Below are 6,000 nucleotides of genomic sequence, written 5' to 3' on the forward strand. Positions count from 1 at the left end.
GTTTAGTTGTTCTTTGTTGCTTTTTAAAGTTTTCCCAACCTTCCAGTCTCCCACTACTCTTTGCGACTTTGTACACATGAGCTTTTAATTTGATACTATCTTTTGTTCCCCACACTTACTCTCCTTACTTTTGATTGGAATATACTTTTGTTGAGCACTGTGAAAAATCTCTTTAAAAGTATTCTACTGTTCCTCAACTGTCCTACCAAATAGCCCGTTCCCCCAACCCACATTCGACAGCTCCTCTCTCATCCTTTTGTAGTCTCCCTTGTTCAAGCATCATGCACTAATTTTAGATCTAACAATTTCATCCTCCATCTATATGCGAAATTCAATCATACTATGATAACTCTTTCCAAGAGGATTCCTGAATACAAATCGTTAATCTTACCTGTCTCATTGCACAGGACTAGATCTAAGATAGCATTTCCCCTTGTAGGTTCACTAACATGCTACTCAAGAAAGCCATCATGGATGCATTCTATGAAGTCCTCCTCAAGATTTCCTTGACCAACCTGATTCACCCAATCTATGTGGAAGTTAAAGTACCCCATAACAACTGCCGATCCATTCTTACAAACCTCTGTTGTTTCTCGGTTAATCGCCTCTGCCTCTGCAATATTTTTATTAAGTGGCCTGTAGACAACTCCCACCAGTGCACCAGTGATTTGTTTCACTTTACTATTATTAATCTCTACCCAGATAGACTCCACAATCTGCTCCGTAGATCTTATATCGTCTCTCACAATCGCCCTGATCTCATCCTTATTCAAGAGCGCCACCCGACCTTCTTTGCATATCTTCCCGTATTACCTGATACCCTTGTATACTTAATCCCCAGTCATCTCCACCCTGCAACCAAGTGTCTTTAATGGCCACTAAATCACATGCCTTGGTACTGTTCTGTGCCACAAGTTTACTAACCTTGTTTCTAATAACTATGCCATTTAAAGAAGATGTGCGCGTCACGTTTTTAGAAGAGTGGGGCGGGTGCTTGGAACGGGCTGCCAGGTTCAGAGACGGAGGGATATACGTTGTGTTTAGATAGGCTCATGAATATGTAAGAGTGGAGCGATATGGACAGAGGCCCAAAGAGAAAATCTACAGATAATGGAAATCCAAGCAACACAGAAAATTTTGGAATAACGCAGCAGGCCAGCCAGCATCTGTGGGAAAAAATACAGTCGACGTATCGGAGCGAGTTCTATCATCCGAAATGGAGGGAAAAAAAACGACGAAGAATCAGGGTTAGACGGTGAGGGGAGGGGAAGAAGAAACACGAGGTGATAGGTGAAACCGGCGGGGGGAGGGGTGGCTGGTAAATTAAGGACCTGAAACTTTGATTGGTGAAAGAGATACTGGGCTGGAGAACAGGGAAGGAGAGGAGACCATGAAAGAAAGAAAAGGGGACGGAACACCAGAGGGAGGTGATGGGTGGGTAACAGATAATGTCAGGGAGGGAAAAGAGAATCGGGCTTCGTGAAGGATGGGACATTACCAGAAGTTTGAGAAATCGATGTTCATACCATCAGGTTGGAAGCTACCCAGCCGAAGATAATGTGTTGTTGTTCCTCCAAACTGAGTGTGGCTTCATCACGACAATACAGGAGGACATGCGCTGTCATGTCGGAATTGGAATGGGAAGCCGAATTTAAATGCATGGGCACTGGGAGCTCTCGCTTGTTTTGGTGGAGGGAGTGTAGGTGCTCAGTGAAGTGGTCTCCAATCTGTATCGGGTCTCACCGATATACAGGAGGCTGCACTGGGAGGACTGGATGCAGTAGATGACACTAAAAGATTCACAGCTGAAGTGTTTCCTTACCTGGAAGGATTACTTGGGGCCCTGAATGGTAATGAGGGCGGATGTGTCGGGGCAGGTGTAACACTTGTTTCACTTGCAAGGATAAGTGCCAGGAGAGAGATCAGTGGGAGGGACCAACGCACATGGGATCCCTGCAGAGAGCAGAACGTCGGGGGGGAGGGAAAGATGTGTTTGGTGGTGGGATCCCGCCGGAGATGGCGGAACTTACAGAGAATTGTGTGCTAGAGGCGGAGGGTGGGGAGAGGTAGGTGAGGACAAGACGAACCCTCTGTCCGGGGTAGGGAGCGAGGATGGGGTGGGGGTAGACGTGAGCAAAATGGAAGAGATTCTGTTGAGAGCAGCTTTCATGGTGGAGGAAGGAGAGCCCCTTTCTTTGAAAAAAGACGATATCCCCTTTGTTCTTGAATTAAACGACTTACCCTGAGGGCAGATGCGGCGGAGACGGAGGAATTGAGAGAAGGGGCTAGCATTTTTACATGTAACGGGGTGCGAAGCGGTATAGTCCAGGTAGCTGAGAGAGTCTGTGTGGTTATAATAGACATCAGTAGACAAGCTGTCTTCAGAGATAGAGACAAAGAGATGGAGGAAACGGAGGGAGCTGTCGGATATGGGACAGGTAAACTTTTGGGCAGGGTGGAAGTTGCAGACAAAGCTGATGAAGTGGACGAGTTCCACATGGGTGCAGAAAGAGGTAGATATGCAGTCATTTATATAGTGTAAGGAAAGTTAGGGAGCGACACCAGTGTAGGCTTGGAACATAGACTGTTCCACGTAGCCGACAAAGAGGCAGGCACAGCTGGGACCCATGCCAGTGTCCATGGCTCACATTGTGTTGAAAGGAAGTGGGAGGACGTTCTGCCAGACGGAGGTGAATGGTGGTGGAGGGGAGCTGGTTGGGTCTGGTATCCCGATGGAAGCGGAGAGCTTTGAGACCTTCCTGGTGGTGGGGCCGGGGGCGGGGGGCGGGGGCGGTGGGTTGCTGGACGTGTATTGGGATTGGACATCCATAGTAAAAATAAAATGAACGAGGACATATGTGGGATGAAACCAATTCGACTACAACTGAATGATCGAGGACCCAAAATTAAATCAAAACCACGACATTAGACCCGATAAGTACGTTAGTTCCAAGGATGTCGCTGGAGGAAACACACACTTATGGTCAAAGAGAAGTGGATAATATACACTCCTGACAGAAAGCTATCATACCCCCGGATATTCTCTCATTTGCCTTCTTCTATCCGGCAGAAGGTACAAGACAGCACGTACTACAGGCTCGTGGATAGCTTCAACTCCGCTGTTATGTCTGTTGAGTGGTGCCCAAGTACAATAAGATGGAGCCTTGATCTCACAATCTACCCCGTTACGATGCGGCACCTGATTATTTACCCGCACTGTGCTTTCTATGTCGCCCTCACGTTTTATTCTGCATTCTGTTATTGCTTAACATTGTTCTCTCTCTATTCACTGTGCAATGATCTGATCTCTCTGAACAGCATGAAAGCGAAGCTTTTCACTGTATCTCGGTATGTAACAAAAATCATTTTAATTTCCACTGAACGTGATGCGGCAGAGCAGGGAACGCCGGGCTCCGGACAGCGCAGCGTTTCCCGGTGGGCAATATAACGCGCAGCAAAAGCTGCTGGATCACCAGCGTCCCTGGGTGATCTCGAACCACCAAGCTTCCGGTTAACAGCCGAACGCGCTCACCGATTGCACCACAGAGACAAACGAAAAAAAGGCTTTAATAAATGGTCCATTCCGGCGTTGGAAGATGGTGACTAACAATCGATGCTGTGACTCGGCTTTTCACAATCTGCATGAATGTTTTGCATCAGAAGGTGACGGACAACATTAAACAGAAAACAGTGGAACCACATATTGGTCAGATTTAGAAGGGGAAATACCAAACTAAGTTCCCAGTGCATCGCCAAAACATTCGGCCACGAGTACACACTCCTCAAAGAAGGACATTTTACATGGGACGTAATCACTGTGTCCCGGGACGGATGAGGACAGCATCGATCCCGGGGTCAGAGAAACAGGACTGCTCCTGAACTAAAAGCTGAAACAGCCGGAAATACTGCACAGTTTAGGCAGCGTCTGTGGGGAGAGAAACCGAGTTCACGTTTCAGGTCGATGACCTTTCACAGCTCCGAGCTCGCAGTCAGACGGAAGGAGTCTCCCGGAGTCTCTGCAGGGTGGCCTGAGCTGGGTGAAGGCACCGATTCCACTCACCCTCTCCTTTCTGACTCTTTGAACTGTAAACCTGAAATCGAGCACAAGAACAGCCTTTTTTTAACTTTTAAAATGTGGCAAAGGCAGATGAAGCAAATATTGTTCCACGTCACCGCGTGTTACGTCGAATAACTCTGTGATACAGAGTCGCTGAGGGGAGATTTCACAAAGTAGAAAACAAAGTGCCTCCTATCGGGTGACTCTCACTCCCGGGGTCACTGCAGACCGACTGCTCCGTATCCCCAAAGAACCGATCACTTCAACTCCAAACTCGGACTTAACCTCTTTAACCTCCAGAAGTTTTCGGATGACTCCGCCATTGTTGGATGCATCAGCAAGGGAGATGAGGCTGAGTACAGGGCTACGGTAGGAAACTTTGTCACATGGTGTGAGCAGAATTATCTGCACTTAATGTGAAAAAGACTAAGGAGCTGGTAGTAGACCTGAGGAGAGCTAAGGTACCGATGACCCCTGTTTCCATCCAGGGGGTCAGTGTGGACATGGTGGAGGATTACAAATACCTGTGGATACGAATTGAGTATAAACTGGACTAGTCAGAGAACACTGAGGCTGTCTACAAGAAGGGCCAGAGCCGTCTCTATTTCCTGAGGAGACTGAGTCCTTTAACATCTGCCGGACGGTGCTGAGGATGTTGTACGAGTCTGTGGTGGCCAGTGCTATCATGTTTGTTGTTGTGTGCTGGGGCAGCAGGCTGAGGGTGGCAGACACCAACAGAATCAACAAACTCATTTGTAAGGCCGTTAATGTTGTGGGGTGGAACTGGACTCTCTGAAAAGAGGATGCTGTCTAAGTTGCATGCCATCTGGGTCAATGTTTTCCATACACCACATAATGTACTGGGTGGGCAGAGGAGTACATTCAGCCAGAGATTCATTCCTCCGAGATGCAACACTGAGCGTCATAGGAAGTCATTCCTGCTTGTGGCCATCAAAGTTTACAACTCCTCCCTTGGAGGATCAGACATCCTGAGCCAATAGGCTGGTCCTGGACTTATTTCATAATTTACTGGTATAATTTACATATTACTATTTAACTATTTATGGCTCTATTACTAGTTATTATTTACGGAACAACTGTACGAAAACCAATTTCCCCCGAGATTAATAAATTATGACTATGAGTATGACTATGACTATTTAACCCTTTTCAAATTACTTGGTAAATTCGAGTTGCAATTACATTTAATATGTAAACAGCAAAACCATTTCCCTGTCGGGGAAATTAACCCCCGTCCTCCCCGTGACAGACGGGGATACTAACCACTAAACAAGCGAGAAACCAATGCAAAAGTGCGACCTGTTGCTGGCATGTCCGGGTATAGTATAGCTTAAAGGGTCACCCCGGTGTTTGTTCGTTGACTATGGTATCGACGCTTTTACACAGACACTTCTTCCCGTCCGAACGGAGAGGGTCGGAATCGTTTCCGATTCAGCGGATCATTGTGTAAAGCACTGTCCAGATGCGACGCACCCATTCCGGCCTGATTGTGTGTTGGGGTGAGGAGCATTCAGCAATAGAATTTATTGGCTGATTAACTGATGCAGGAAAATATTTTCCAGATTTTCCACTTTGCCCACACTGGTAAGTCTGATCACCTGGCTCGACTCCTACTCCCTAAGTATAGGCAGATGCTGAATTCTGCTGAATCAGTAGTGAGGATTAAAAAGGGTATTGACAAGGGAGGTGCAGGGGCGCTTGCAGGACAGCTTTGAATCTGTGGACAGGACTGTATTCAGGGATTCATCTAGCAGTCTTAATGAGTACGCCACAGTTGTCACTGACTTCATTAAAATCTGTGTGGATGAGTGTGTGCCTAGGAAACCATATTGTACATACTGGAACCAAAAGCCGATGAAACAGAAATGTCCATCTTCGACCATTGCACACATGTAATTTAAACTCTTTTGTCATTTCTCCTT

Source organism: Mobula birostris, chromosome 28 (genome assembly GCF_030028105.1).
Source record: "Mobula birostris isolate sMobBir1 chromosome 28, sMobBir1.hap1, whole genome shotgun sequence".
Taxonomy (NCBI): domain Eukaryota; kingdom Metazoa; phylum Chordata; class Chondrichthyes; order Myliobatiformes; family Myliobatidae; genus Mobula; species Mobula birostris.